The 16,122-nt window shown below is 40.1% G+C and overlaps 1 protein-coding gene across 4 annotated transcripts in view; it reads right to left on the bottom strand.

Annotated features, from left to right (window-relative positions):
• Positions 1-16,122, bottom strand: part of PLCB4 (phospholipase C beta 4) — a 384,413-nt gene that overhangs the window by 347,140 nt on the left and 21,151 nt on the right. For 2 of the 4 annotated variants that reach the window (XM_032461834.1, XM_032461835.1), the window contains exon 2: positions 9,788-9,843. The exons of the other annotated variants lie outside the window; for them this stretch is intronic. The gene's annotated coding sequence lies outside the window, so the exon portion shown is untranslated. The remainder of the gene's footprint in view (positions 1-9,787; positions 9,844-16,122) is intronic. 4 annotated transcript variants of the gene reach the window in all.

The following is a 16,122-nucleotide window of genomic DNA, read 5'->3' on the forward strand; positions in this document are numbered from 1 at the left end:
GAAAAAAATGTCTTTCAGTAATTTTAGTTTCTTTTTCTTCCTTTCTTTTTTGGCTGCGAGATCCAATTTTAATGGTAGGGTATATATTTGACATTCCTGACAAAGTAAGTAAGAAGACACTGTTCCGTTTTGCATTCTCAAGATAACGGTAATTAACATCATCACCTTCTTCTCCATGCTTCACAACTCACACCTCGACAAGGAAACCCAAGCTTTGCTCCTTGTTGGTTAGACTCTCAGCACCCTGTTCCGTCAAGTCTCAGGCTCTTTCTTGACAGCCCTCTGATTATTCCTCCCTCCAAGACATGCCCTGCCCGTGGGGTTCCTCCTACTTCCTGAGCTCTTTCTTATCCCTGATCTCTAACAGGGATTCGTCCTGATCTCCCTGCCCTTAAAGGATGAGAGCCCCTGGGGCCCAGTCCTCAGACCGCTTAGCTTTCCATATGCGTTCACTTTCACTGACCTCACACAGACTCACAGCTCCCACCTACCCGTCGTCAGCCCAGACTTCTCCCTGTATTCCAGACCCTTACATCCAGCCATCCGCCAGCTATCTCCTCTCAGATGACTACTGGGAATCTCCAACTTACGTCCAAAGCCACCTCCTGAACTTCCCCACGCAAACCTCGTGTAATGCAGTCTTCCTCCTTGTAGTAAACAGCAACGCCATCCTTCCAGGTCCCAGGCCACAGACCTTAGAATCACCCTCACCACCCACCTCTCCCTTTCTCATACCTACATGGAATCCATGAGCAGATCAAACCACTTGTGACCCCTTCACACCACCTCTACCCTTCCCATCCTTGTCCAAACTAATATCACTCATGACTTCTCTTGATTATCACGATAACCTGCTGTCTGATTTTCCTCCTTCAGGACTTGCCTCCTTAGAGTCTATTCTGAATTGAGCAATCGAAACATTTATGAGAATTTTACAGAGCCATTTTGTATCTGATGAACATTTTACAGAAATATATAAATATAGATACATATTCTTTATAAATATAGACTATACATGTAAATATATAGATATGTATTTCTATTAAATATATTATCTTATATTATTAGAATTATATAATTCTATTATATAATATAATTCTATTAAATATAAATACATATAACTATATAAATATACAGAAATACATTTGCAATTTTATTCTGCATGTTTTTCATTTTCTTTTCCTGGCTATTTATTTTTATTGTATTTCACAAATGTTTCGATCACAAACAGACTGGGGGAAAAATGGTCCTTGACCACAGACTGAGAAAAACTACACCCCCGTACATTATAGTATCTCCTTCCCCACATCATCACCCAGTGTAGAGACCTTTTATTTTCTTATGTTTTATTTTTATCATTTCAATTACTGAGATATACCCCTGTTAGTTTAACTGGCACTTTTGATTGCACACCTCTTTGTGTGTTTCCTGTCTCCATAGTCATTATTTTTATGAATTACCTGTTTATATTTAGCTCCATGATTCTACAAAGATGTCCCATCTTATTGATAAAATTGTAAGAACTCTTTGTACATTATGGGTATCAGCCCATCATATACTATGCAAATATTTTCCCAGAATATTGTCTTTCCAACAAGTTTAGATGGTTTTCCACTACACTAAAATAAAATAATAAAGACAAAATATTGTATGTAGTTTCATTTTTTTATCCTTTCCTTCATGGTTTCTACCTAGAGATGCCTTTCCCACCGCAAGACTGTAAAAATAGGCATCCATATAGTTTGCTCATACCTTTGTGGCTCACCTTGCTCCATCTATAATTATTACTGCCCAGAATTACTTTTGCATGAGTTGTTCAGTAGGCATTCTGCTTTATTTTTCCAGATGACTAGGCAGGTGTCCCAACACTTTTTACTGAATAATTCATCTTTTCCCTTCCAATCTGAAATACCAACCTTATCACAAATTATCATATATATATACTTCTCTAAAATTAGACTCTCTATGTTTTATTCACTGAGGTATTCTTGTACCAATACCACTGTTCCATTATAACTAACTTATTATATTCTTTAATAACTGAGATGGCAAGTATCCCTGATAAGTATTTCTTATAAATTTGGAAGCACTTTATAGGTTTATTCATTCAAAAGAACTTCAGAATTATTTCAGCAAGTTCCCCAGTTTTCATAGGGACTGTATTGTGTTTGTAGTTTAACTGAAAAGTGATATATATGCATTATTGTAATGAATCTTATTTTCAAGAACAAAGTATCTCTCTCCACTTATTTGAAATTTATTTATGTCCCACAGTTGAGTTTTATAGTTTTCCTCATTTAGTTCCTACACATTTCCAAGTATGTTACTTCCAATTTACCACTGTGTTGTGACTGTGTGTGAAATCTCTTTTTAAAAATATTTTATAACATTCATGTTGGTGGTTAAGTCATTAATCTATTTTTACTTATTTACTTTGTACCCAACCAGCATAGTGCTTCTAGTAGGTTTTCAAGTGAGTCTAAACAGAATACTCCGTTAATTCTATTCAGACTCTCAATTTATTCATTTAAAAAAAAAATCAAGCACTTGCTACATGTATCTCAAGATATCAGTACAGTTGTATATTAATATTATATAAAAAATATGGACCTCACCAAGGGATGTAAAATCTACTAGAGATTATAAAACATATATATATACATGCATATATTATTGCATAAGATAGAAGCTGGGAGGGCTTTAAATGGGATACAGATAAAATGTATTACGGAGGGGGAGGGTATAGCTCAAGTGGTAGAGCACATGCTTAGTATGCAGGAGGTCCTGGGTTCAATTCCCGGTGCCTCCTCCAAATATAAATAAATAAACAAACCTAATTACCTCCCCTCACAAAACAAACAAACGAACAAAAAATGCATTTAAAAATGTACTATGGGAGACTACAGAATGATGGGGGGTTTAAGGAGACCTTAAGGAGAGGGTAGCACTGATTTTAAGCACAGAATGTCAAGATGCGGGAAGATCGGGGGATAATACTCTAGAAAGAGAAAAAAAGCAAGATCAAAGGCAAAAGGAGAAAAAGCCCCAAGTTTGGTGGGAGCACAGGGTACGCCAAGGAGGGATTAGAGCAACCTGCCTCTTGTTTGGTAGAAAATGGGGAGCTACTGGATAAACAGAGCTAGGCTTTAGGAAGATGAATCTGGGGCAGGATGTCAACATGGGGTGATTTCAGGGAGAGAAGAACTGAGGCACAGAATATGCTGGTTTTAAAATACCCCAAATCATTTAACATCCCTCCCATTGAGAGGTGGGATCTGTGTCCCCTCCCCTGAAACCTGGACTTTGTGAGTGTTTGATATAATCCAGTAAAAGTGGCACTGGGTCAGTTCCCAGCCCCAAACTTTAAGAGACTGGCAACTTTCACATCCTATCTCTTGGAACGCTCACTCTTGCAACTCAGCCACCATGCTATGAGGAAGCCAAAGCAGTCCGTGGAGAGCCCACATGGAGATAAATTGAAGTTCCTGGTCTTTTGCACCAACTTGCCAGCCACGCGGGTAAATTATCTCAGAAGTGGGTGGGTCCTCTGGCACCCAGTCAAAATAGCCCAGCTGATGCCACAAGGAGCAGGGATAAGCCCTCTCTGCTGAACCCAGCCCTAACTGCAGATTCAAGATCACTGTTGTTTTAAGCACTCAGTTTTGGGGAGATTTCTTGCACAGTAATAATAACCAGGACAGACACCAATTTAGAGGCTCTCACAATAGTTCAGATTAATAAGACTGAGAAACAACTTGAAAAGTGGCGTGAGAATAGGGGAACAGAGCTAGACACCAGTGATATTCTGAAGATACAGTCAATAGGAGGATTGTAGCCTAAAATTACAATTAAAATCTAGCCCCTTAGTTATTTCTCTGAGTAAGAATTAAGTAGGTAGACATCATTATTCACTAATATTTTGGGACTGTACACTGTGGTAGATTAGAATAGCTGAAAGCCAAAAGTCACTCCCTCTCCCTACCCAGCCCAACGCTCCCCATTGGAAGAGTACCCTTTCCTGACACATGGATATCGAGCTTGGCCGTTTAACTTGCTCTGTCAATGGCATGTGAGCTCAAATGACAGTGGGTCAGGTCCAGGCAGAGGTCTTAAAAGACACTGAGAGTTTCTGCTTGGTCTTTACATTTCTGCCATCGCAGAAGAACATGCCCCCATGGAAGTCTCAGGAAAAGGCGCACGGAGCACCCAGTCCATGGTCTGGAGCCCAGCCCAGCGGAGCCCAAGCCAGGAAAGCCAAATCCCAGCCACGCTATGGACACACAAGCAAGAATCAGTTACCATCATACCTAAGTAATACAATACAAATGAGCAATTCTAATAAATAATGTGCAGTGCTGTATGCCACTGTTGTTAGAAATCACTGCATCTGACAAATATATTTACTAATCCTTGGTGATTGCCCACTGCCCACCATCTCATCGCAATAAAAGTAAAAGATCGTAATCCTACCTGCCAATACTTAGAGCTGCCTCTCATTTAGAGAAATACAGATAGATACACATACTGGTATTTTAAATGTTTGTACTGGGTTGAATTAGGTAGGACAGCCTTCTGTAGATGGAACCAAAAGAGAATTTTTAAAAATAAAGTAGGCAATTTTTTTCTAATCTTTGATTTCTAACTACAACCACACTCATTGGACAGGAAGGGGATTTTCCAGCACAAAGTAGTGAATGTGACAAAATGGAGATGCTCTAAAGACAACCTTTAGGGGCCCGTATACATAGCAGGTCTCCAGGTGTGGTGCCCAACGGGGCCAGGGAGGTCAAAAGTATTTTCATAATGATACTAAGACATGACTTGCCTTCTTCCCTCTCATTCTCTCACAAGCTGGAGTTTTCCAGGGGCCTCATCATGTTTGATATCTCAATAGACCAACTGCAGAAGCAAGTGACAGAATCCAAATATCTTCTATTATGCCAGAAATTAGAGATTTGAAAAATAAATAAACAAACAAACAAACAAATAAATTAAAACGGGGTCACTCTTTTCACCAAACTTATCCTGTTTTGAAAAACATGGTAATTTTTCATTTCTAAAGATTGTTTTTAGGTGAACATGTGAGTTTGCTATTATTACTTAACATCAGTAAGTAAATATTGTTAAATGTCCCCCAGATGGGGACATTTCCTTTCTAATATGGCATACATTTATGATACAAGCTACACAAACTAAAGCTGTTCAGGGCCCTGAATAATTTTTAAGAGTATAAAGAGCTCTGACATAGAACACAAACCTGTGTGGGTGCCAAGGGGGTGAGGGGTGGGAAGGGACAGACTGGGATTTCAAAATGTAGAACAGATAAACAAGATTATACTGTACAGCACAGGGAAATATATACAAGATCTTGTGGTAGCTCACAGTGAAAAAAAATGTGACAATGAATATATGTATGTTCATGTATAACTGAAAAATTGTGCTCTACACTGGAATTTGACACACCACTGTAAAATGGCTATTACTCAATTAAAAAATGTTAAAAAAAAAAAAAGAGTATAAAGAAGTCTGAGGCCAAAAAGTTCAAGATTTGTGCTATACTATGACCCAGGGTACACATCGCTGTGTTAAAAAGTACAATGGAAAAGCAGACTTTAAGGAGTGGAGGAGACCAGGATGAGTTTGTGGAGTTCCTCCAGGAACAAGAACGAGACTTAAGTATCATCACCTTCGTAATCTAGGTGGAAGTGACAGCCACGTGGCTCCCTTGTGCAAACTTTTTCCTTTGTTCATAATAATCCTGCCTTTAAACAGTAGAGTGTATGGCAGGGGAGATGGAATCCTCTGTCACAGGTTATACGGTGCTCACACAAAATATGTCTTCTTTTTGCTCAAGCTGCTTCACAGAGCTTATAAGATGCTCTGGTATTATTATGGAGAGAAAAAAAATGGAAGTGTACCAAGTCAACAGAAATGAATTGTTAACATAAGTAGTTACTTGTGTTTATTAAGTACTTTTTTCCTGAAGGACTCAAATCATTTCAAACATATAAGTGTACCTAAAACCTCTGTTAACAATCTCACAAGCACACAGTTGCTTTTACCAAATTTTACTGGAGGAAAATGTTATTAGTTAATATGCAGTACACTACAAAGCAGAAATATTAAATCCCTAATACCTCATGTCTGCCAAGCAATCATTTAGAATCATGGCAAATGCAAACTGGATAATCTCTTGAACCACCACCTTTGAGACTTCTGAATGAGCATCACATACTTTTTTCTTCTGTGTTAAAATAAGATGATTTCATAGCATCCTTTCCACATTCGTCATCTGCCTATACAGCCTACATGAAACGCTTAAGCCTGGAAAACATTTTCTAATATGATCATCAAAGATCTTCTATACATTTATGAAGTGAAAATTAGCCACTGAATTTGGAGACTCGGGCACCACAATCTTCATGGTGATCCAAGAGGATTACAGAGTCACTCCAAATGCTAAATCTACATTTTACAAAACAAGCAAATTGTTTTTCTACGAGGCATGAAGCTCTCCTCTATCTTAGGTCTACCTGTAAACAATGTGAGGTAATAGAGGGAAATGTGTACCCTAGTTTCTGCAAGAGTTTCATCATAATTCTATATAACCCATTCTACTATTCAATGGGGAGATAATGTTAAGAAGGAATGATGAGATTTACGTGGCTGAACGAGGGTGTTCAAGAGTAATGCCAGCTTCTATAACAAACAGATCCAGAACTACATAAAGCCTCACCCCAACAGAAGTTTATGTATCTCTCTCTCGTGGTCATGTCATTTGTGCTCCTTTTTCAATTGCATAGTTCTTACCGGGAAAGACTGCAAATATTGACGATCAAAGATTTTCTATTCAGGAACATGTGGGTGTTCCTGGTTAGCAAGGAGCCCTCGCCCTCCTTCATGCAACAACTAAGTCCCAGGTGTCTTCAGTCCCATCTCCCCACCATCCACCACGGCTTCAAGGTCATCTACATCCAACCAGAAGAAGAAGGAAGATAGAACATGGGGTTTAGAAGCCTTGTCCCAGATTAGAGACACACAGGATGGCACAGATGGTGAAACAGCTGCTGTGTGTGCCAAAGTGGGGAAACAGCACACAGGAAGAACAGACAATATGCTTAAACAATGTAAAACAGTATGCCACAGTCTCCTTGTTCTGGAAAACAAACAGGCCAGTTGACTTCGCTGGGAGGAATCGGATGCAGTGCAAACGCTCCCAGGCAATGGTTTTGGTTAGACTCTGAGGGTAAGGAACACAATTATAAACACCAATCTCTACCCTCCCCCAGAAAAGTCATCCCATTACTAAACCAAAGTGGGATGTTTATAATTCCGATATATGTGCTGTTTCATTAAAGGATAATGAAAGGATTTTTTTTTCCATGAAAGAATATTGGGAAATCTTACTTGTGTTATGGCTAATTTAAGGAATCACTGATGTCTGGCTCTCCTGATGTTCTTTAATTATCCCGTTATTATTATTCCACGTAGAGGAGGATGTCAGTGGGAAGCTAGTCTGGGCTCCTTAAATACGCCAAAAGGCTGATTTCCTTCGTATTCCCCTTTTGTTCTCAACAGTCGTCTCAATAGGTGTGGTAACAGACCTTCCACCAAAGCTGCTGGCCCTGTGATGGGTGGAATTCCAAACCATCTTCTGCCTCTCTGAGTCACCACTCCAGAGGCACAGTCCCAGGCTTGGCAGACCTTAAGCCCTGTGCTCCCTCTAGCTGGCAGAAGTCAGGAAAAATAAAAGTCAGCACTTCTGCTTGGGAAATTAAGAGGAACAGGGCCGTCTCAGCCACCCAGCTTCATACCATGATGGATTTCCCCAAATTCAGGAAAAAGATTCAGACACTAGGGAGCCCGAAGTGTGTCAAATGTCTACTACAGACATGATATGATGTTAACAACTTGAATACACCCAGACTCCTGCCACCTGTCACGAGATGTGGGCTGTCACAAGAGGGAGGAAAAACCTGGAAGAAGATTATGGGGGAAACAATTTTCTTTTCCACTCATGCCCCACCAGGGATTCATGACCACAGCAACATCCCCCAAGACTCTACAAAGCGAACCAGGCTCTGTCCTCCCCATTCAATGCCAGGACCTCAGGGAAAAGCTACTGGAAGTGGTACGGACAGTTCCAGCGATGACACGCGTCCCCAGCCCTGTCGGAGAGAACTTCCGGTGATGGTGCGGGTGTTCTCTGCCCTGCCCAGTGTGCAGCCTTCCAGCCACAGGGTGCCATTCAGCACTGAAACTGCTGCTAGTGTGAATGATAAACTCAACTTTTAATTTCCTTAATTTAAATTTAGATTTAAATAACTGCATGTGACTCTCAGCTAGCGTAGTGGACAGGGCAGGCCCAGCCTCTCCGTTGGTGTTTAACCAATGCTGTGTGTAAGAAAGTTGACAACTTAAAGTCTTTTAGAAGGAAGTTGTGCCATAACCCACCAGCAACCCAACCTAATACCTTAAAAAAAAAAAGTGTATGTGGCTAATTTTTTGCTATAACTGTTTAAAACATTCTAGCTGTGTCCTGGCTGAATCACAGGTTCAATCCTAACCTGACTAAGGTACCGTCACTGTTCTACAGCAGCAGTTCTAAACTTCTCTGATCATGAGGACCCAGTTTTAACGCCAAAATGAGTTATTAACCATGTACAACATGTCATAATTCTCCATTTTTGCTATCCTGAGAGAGGTGAGAGGTGATGTTTTGTAAGTAATGGGCACCTCACTCTGAGCGCTCTGGCAGAGAGAACCAAGCCATTCCCAGGCTGGAGGTGGCCGTGAGCTGGACAAGGTCACGGACAGGCGGAGGTGAAAAGTCGCTTTTGTGAAGCTGTCAGAAGAATGAAGACAGACCCCATCAGCTTCACAAATCAGTGATTAAAAATGGGGAGGGATGTTTCCACATCGTAGCTTCTCTGCCTAGAAATTATCTAAGAACTAAAATCTTATAGCCTGAGAGGCGACTGGAGGGACACAGTAAAGGATAGTGGCCCAAGGTCAGGTTTGACTCCTGTGATCTTGGAACATCCCGAAACCTTGGAGGCGATCCTGTGGTTGGGGGTGAGCCACTGTAGCACTTGTGTCCAGAGCATTGATAGGGACCTCTGGACACACCACTCTCACCAGAATCAAAGTCCCCAAGCACACCTTTCAGAACGGAAGAGCCAGCAGATGTTGGTCCACATCGCAGGGTAAAAGCTATCAGGAAAACTTAAGCACCTGCTAGGCTAGGAGCTCAGTCCATGGAATTTAGAAACCTCTCAGAGACTCCATATAGATTACAAAATGACTCCATTAATCTAAATGCCCACAACCTTGCTGTAGCTGATAAATTATGAAGCAAATTACAATCTGTGCTCTGAAAAAGAAATCTCATAGGAAAAAAAAAAGGAAGATATGACAACTTTGGCTGGCCACAGACCATTTTATACTCCCAAACTCTCTGGGTTTCCCAGAATGATTGTCACCCACTGAATAAAGAGGAAACTATTTCATCAAACTAGGTTGAAATTAGTCAATTTCAATTTTTAAAAATGTACCTTACTGACAGACATTCACTTTATTACACACCAAACAATCGTTCTTTAAAAAGCCTATAAAATTCAATATTGAGCTTAGAAAGCTGAATCTGATGTTTTAACTCAATTCACCATGTCATGCATTAGCAGCATAGAAACTGCTTCTCAATTAAACAGTCTCGAATATAATTGCTTCAAGATAACCAAATGTTTTAAAAGTCACAAATTAATTTTTTAAAAATGCATACACCTACCTTTGTTAAGAAAGATCACAGTTCAGGACTCCGTATCATAGAGAAACCATCTTTTCCTGTGAGGAAAAAAGAGAAAAAGACTATCTACTAATAACAGAATGCGGCAAATACGTGAGCTTTTAAGACCTGCTATAATTTCCTCATGCTATGCCTTCATTTGCAATATTAAACTAAAGCAAATCTTTCATCTTAGACTTAAAATATTCCTTAATTTCTAACTAAATGAAATACCTTAAAGATTTGGGTTCCAAAGAATTGATTTCTAAGGAGCAAATGGGAAAAATAAATGAGAACTTTTCAAAATTAGAATTAAAATATTCACTTCACATCTATCCCAATGTCATATACTCAAACATTTCATTTAATTCTATGAAGTAAATGTATTTCATTTAATTCTCTGAAGTAAATGCAACTGTACAAAAACTCCACTCTTCTTTCTATTCTCCCAGTGGGAAAATGAGGTGAAGACATTGTAACAGCCTGTGCAGGTCACATAAGGTAACAGAATTATAAGCTGCTACTTCCTTATGTGAAAAATTTTTTTTAATGTCCAAGCCAAAAACCCATTCAAGGGCTCCATTTTTCTTAGCTAAGGATTTTGGATCAAGAAAAATATACATAAGAAAGTAAATTAAAATAGGGTCCCTCTGATTTGACTTTACATTTATCATTTTCAATAAATAGTTGACATCGAAACCCACTCATCACTAACATTAAATTTTCCATTCAAAATTCCTTGTTGGTGTTCATTACATTATTCCAATATTTTGACTTTATATAAGAAAAGAAATGGTTTAATGCAATACACATTAATCATCTGCTGCTATACACTGTTTCCACCAGACCTAAGCAGAACAGCTAATGGCAAAATGTTCGTAAGAGTGTAACTCTGACTCTGACCCTGATACATTAGGTTCCACGTGTAAAGTAATTTAACTTTCAATGAAGATGATGTGCATCTTCAGAAACAATGACCACGGTTTCTGAAACAAAAGAGCTTCAAAGATTTGAAATGACTGTCAAGGCATAAACTTAAGAAGATCACAGCCCAGAGGACTCACTCACACACACACATCCATCCAACGGGGACTCCTGGATCAGTTTGTGCTCATTCCAGCTGCCACCTTCTTTTCAGACAATCAAAATCCTTTCTAAACTTTAAACAAGAAATTCTCCCAACATCTTCCTGAAAGGACTGTGAATCCTACAGCCACATGCAGTCCTACAAAGGGCCAAGGCTAAGTACGACCCTTTGTGGCTACATTTAGCTCTGGAACCTCTTCACTTGAAAGCAATCCCCAATGCCCCACTTGGAATCCCCAGCTTAAACGAGCATCTGGGGCCCTTTCTCTCCTGCTTTCTTCACTTCAGACATCAGCCAGCAGTTCTCTCTCACTGCCAATCGGACTAAGTGTCACAGCTGCCCATTCTGTTTTCTGAAATTACAGAAAGGCCGCAGCTAAGTCCCACTAACAAAAGAAAGGTAAGACAGACTGACAATCCAGAGACAGTCTGGACCTGGGTCTAGAGACACAGGTCAACATGCACACACTGAGCCAAGCCCTAATCTCTGGCTTAGAAACAACTGGATGGGGCTCCTCAGAGATCTTCAGTTCATAACTGGCTGTCCAGAAAAAAGATGACATTGAGGATCTGCCTCCCAGCAATCCAGCTGGGGTCCTTGAGGGGGAGGGAAGAGACAAAACCGAAGTGCTCCGGAGTCTGTTGCAATTGAATGATGAACACATGAAGGGTCACTGCAGTATTTGCTCTATTTTTATGTTACATTAAAAATTTTCCACGACAAAAGTTAAAAAGTGATCATCTGACAAAAATTAGGCGTGAAAATATGAGAAAGAAAGAGAGGAGGACATGGGTCCTAAATATCACAACCTTCCTGTTTTCCAAACACCCTTCACCAAAAAAGGAAAACCTAGGGAAATAAGCAAAAACTTTTTAAATTAAATATCACCGTAGATAAATGAGCAGGCTGTAGTTGAGGTTTTATAAACGAAGTAATAACAGCCTTGAAGCTTCCTTTCAGTATTTCAAAAGCCAAATAAGAAGTATATATTTAACTGCAAGAACGCATCTTTTTTTTTCATTTCAAGTATCTGATCTGAATTAATTGATATCAACATAGAAACACTGGTTATTTCATGCTTGTCAGAAACTGTTGGTAGTTAACTATGCCTTTGATTAACACAAGTAGGAAAAGGGATGACTTAGAATTCATATCAATGTGATCTGTTTCATGAACAAAAATCTTCCTGAACAAGAGATCCGAGAGGGCACCATTTAAAAAAAAAAAAGGATCTTTTATTGGTGCAAATTTGGGGATCACAGATAGAAACTATCCGACTCCAATCCACTTCTGCTACCTGAGTGATCTGTCACTAGGAATCAGCAAAATATGGACACTCTATTCAGACCATAATTTGGCCAGAATTTAGAAGAAGGGTTCACACGAGGCTAAAGTCCAGCTTCCACAACAGGCAGAGAAAGTCACATACCAACCAGAATCATCCTCATAGCCTTGGAATTTGACTGACTGACCCTGCCAGACGCCACAACTGGAACTCTGACTCTGGACATAAATTAAAAAGCAGGGTTTATGTCATGGTTTGGGGAAAGACCATGAGTCAAACTGTGCCAAGCCCGCTTCAAAAGTTGAACTGGGAAAAAAAAAAAAAAAAGAAAAAAAAAAAAAAGATGCACTGGAGCAACAACAAACTTTGGTTCCCCCCGACCAGAATACACACAAGACACCGACCCTGAAACCTAACATGGGATAGGATGATTTAAAAAAAAAAAAAAGTAGTTGATGGTTTTCTGTTTTCTTTTTCAAGTTTTCCTGGCCTAAAACAAACTGTTTCCTTTCCAATAAAGAAACAATGCCAAATTCTGAAAAGGAAATCTGTCTGACTTAATGGGTAAGCACATAAAAGCTGGAAAGGGGAGTATTATGGGAAAAGCAGAGCAGCTCGGACCTATGAGGTGGGCCCCCAGATTTACTGGTGAAAGGACCAAGGGTCAGAGAAGGGAGTGTGTGGGTCATAATTACAAACAGGTTGCGTGATAGAGGTCAGCTAAACAAAATTGAGTATTTTTTCAATTTGAAAATCCCAGTTCCAGCAATTGACTAAGAGCTAAGAGAAGCTTCCATAGCTTACGCCCATAACTCACGTAGTTTTCTTCCAAGCGGACATCATTTGAGATCTAGTTCAATTAAGTCAGGAGTGGTATAATAGACAGTTTTATGCATTTAATAAAGATCTGTCAAATAAATGCACAAATGAGGTGGGCAACTAATAGCACATCATGAAATCTAAACCAAAGGTCATTAGAAATGACAAAAATAAAATCCCCAGGTAAGGCAGTGATACTTTTTGCCTAACCAAAATTTATAACCTTGATTTTCTCTGCGGGGCAGTGCGTCAGGCTAAAATGGTCTGTTCCCCTGACTCTCTTGCACCAGGGGTAGCCATGTGACATTGTTTTGGTCAGTGAGGTGCAAGAAAGAAGGCACTGAGGAAGTCTACAATCAAGATATGAGCACATCCCCTTCCCTTTTTCCTGGGAACAGCTGCTGGAAGGTGCAGGGCCATCTCCCACCCAAGGGGACAAACGCCAGACAAGAAAAACTGAGAGACGGAAAGAACCTGGTTCTCGATGGCATTGCTCCCAAAAATGCCTGGATTCCCAAACTCGCACTTCATGTTAGGCATGACTTTTGGAAGTTCAAGTTGCTGTCTTCTATAATCCACGGGCAAAAACGTTCACAGGCAAAAATATTCTAACAAAGAGATTGGAGAGGGCACCATTAAAAAAAACAAAAAAGATCTTCTATTGGTGCAAATTTTGGGATCTTTCCCTCTGTGGGAAAATGAGGTGAAGACATCACATCTTTCCCTCTGTATTCTCAGAAGCTGCTTCTATTTCCACGGACTCTGATGCTCCACATAACTGTCCAATAACAGGGCTACGAAATCATCGCTGACCTCACCAACACTTCCCACTTGACAAGAGGCCCCATCATGCTAAAAGGCAACAAGTCTAAAGGCAGGCAGCCAGCAGGAAAACTATCAGGAACAACAGGCCACATCATTCTCCAGAACCACACAGTGCCCACCTATGGACCATTGCACTCTCCTGTCAGGGATACAAGAGGAAATGACCAATGTTCACAGCAGCACTGTGTACAACAGCCAAGACGTGGATGCAACCTAAAGGCCCATTGACAGATGACTGGATAAAGAAGATGTGGGGGGGGGGTGTACACAATGGAACACTACTCAGCCATAAAAAAAGAATGAAATAATGCCATTGGCAGCAACATGGATGGACCTAGAGATTATCACACTAAGTAAGCCAGAAAGAGAAAGAAAAATACTACATGACATCACTGAATATGCGGAATCTACAAAAATGACACAAATGAACTTATTTACAAAACAGAGACAGACTCACAAACATAGAAAATAAACTTATGGTTACCAGAGGGGAAAGGAGGTAGGGAGGGATAAATTGGGAGTTTGGGATTTGCAGATACTAATTATTGTATATAAATAGATAAACAACAAGGTCCTACTGTACAGCACAGGGAACTACATTCAATACCTTGTAATGGCCTATAATGTAAAAGAATATGAAAAGGAATATATATATATGTGTGTATAAATGAATCATGATGCTGTACCCCAGAGATTAACACAACATTGTAAATCACCTGTACTTCAATTTTTAAAAATTAACAAAGAAAAAAAGAAAAAGAAAATGACCACAAACAGAGCAATGCTATTCCAATGATCAAGAAATGGAGGGTCTTCTAGGTTAAGACGGTCTCAAAACCTGTATATCTCAACAAAGAAGGGAAGGAAATGTTTAGAGGTCTGGCTGAATTAAACATCAGAAACAAAACATCTCTAAAACCCAGGAAACAAGAATAGGGCACCTCTTGAGGGCTTGAGGGCAGTCCTGGTTGAGAGGCCCCTACTGTGTGCTTCTGCAGGGCCTCAGCAACGCACCTCCTGGAACTGAAAATTCTAGGCATTTCTCCCTTAGCTGCTGATCTCTCTTGACACATAAATTCCCGGAGCTCAGGAAAGCTGGCATGTTACAAGTGTGGACAAATGCCAAATGAAGACATGAGCAAAACAACATACAGACCCCTCTTCCCAGGGGCCTTATGAAAAGCATGCAATCCTCAAACAATAAAAAATCTGGGACCATCATTTCCCTAGAAATGTGATGAGTTGTATGAACTGTTCAACTGACCCAACAGGACATATTTAATTCAAAAATCTACAGAAAAAAAAAAAAAGGATGACACTTACAAAGCAGCTATTCTAAGCCAGGTGATGAGGGAGGGACTTTACACCCAGTGTTTCATTCATCTTCACAACCCCCACCCCAGTTAACCTCTAGGGTCTCCCCTTTCAGATGAGGACAAGTTCAGAGGGAGCCAGGGCACTCCCCAAAGGTGACATAACCCCCAAAAAGGCAGACCGGATATTCAAACCCAGGAATGTCACTCTCACATTTCTGCTATGTCATGCTGCTTCTCCACTTTGGTCTTCAGTAAAATATTGTGTATAAACTGTACACATGAGCTGAGATAACATTCACGAGAACTTTCAGTTTATGGCCTCAAAATCACATATGCGGGGTGAGGGGCCACTGTAACCTCAAGCACAATCACCGTCTGCCCATGCCAGAAATCAGACAGGGGTTGGCATGACAAAGATAATGACCTCTAGCTCATCTGACAGCCTTAGGGAATTACAAAGGTTCTATTCACTGACAGCATTTTTTTTTTAAAAGCCACTATGTACTTGTATGACCTAGAAATTCTGCAGAACAAACCTATGAGCCTATGACTTCAGTTTCTCTCAGAAATCAATATCCCCCCACCCTGATTGTACACACATGTACTACAGGTGCATGTATGTGCCCAACATGTGTGGCACCATGACCCTGGAGACTAGTCAGTGGGTAAGCTTACAGTAAAACCCACTGCTATGATAAGCAATGCTGCTGAGTATCAGGGTGCTTGTATCTTTTCAAATTAAAAGTTTTCTCTGGATTATATGCCCATCGACAGGTAATTGGATAAAGAAGGTGGAGTAAGTGTACACACACACACACACACACACACACACACACACACACACACACACACTGGAATACTACTCAGCCATAAAAAAGAATAAAACAATGCCATCTGCAGCAACATGGATGGACCTAAAGATGATCATACTAAGTGAAGTAAGTACAAGACAAACACCATATGATATCACTTATATGTGGAATCCAAAAAATGACACAAATGAGCT

This window comes from Camelus ferus, chromosome 19, assembly GCF_009834535.1.
Source record: "Camelus ferus isolate YT-003-E chromosome 19, BCGSAC_Cfer_1.0, whole genome shotgun sequence".
In the NCBI taxonomy this organism is placed as follows: Eukaryota; Metazoa; Chordata; class Mammalia; order Artiodactyla; family Camelidae; genus Camelus; species Camelus ferus.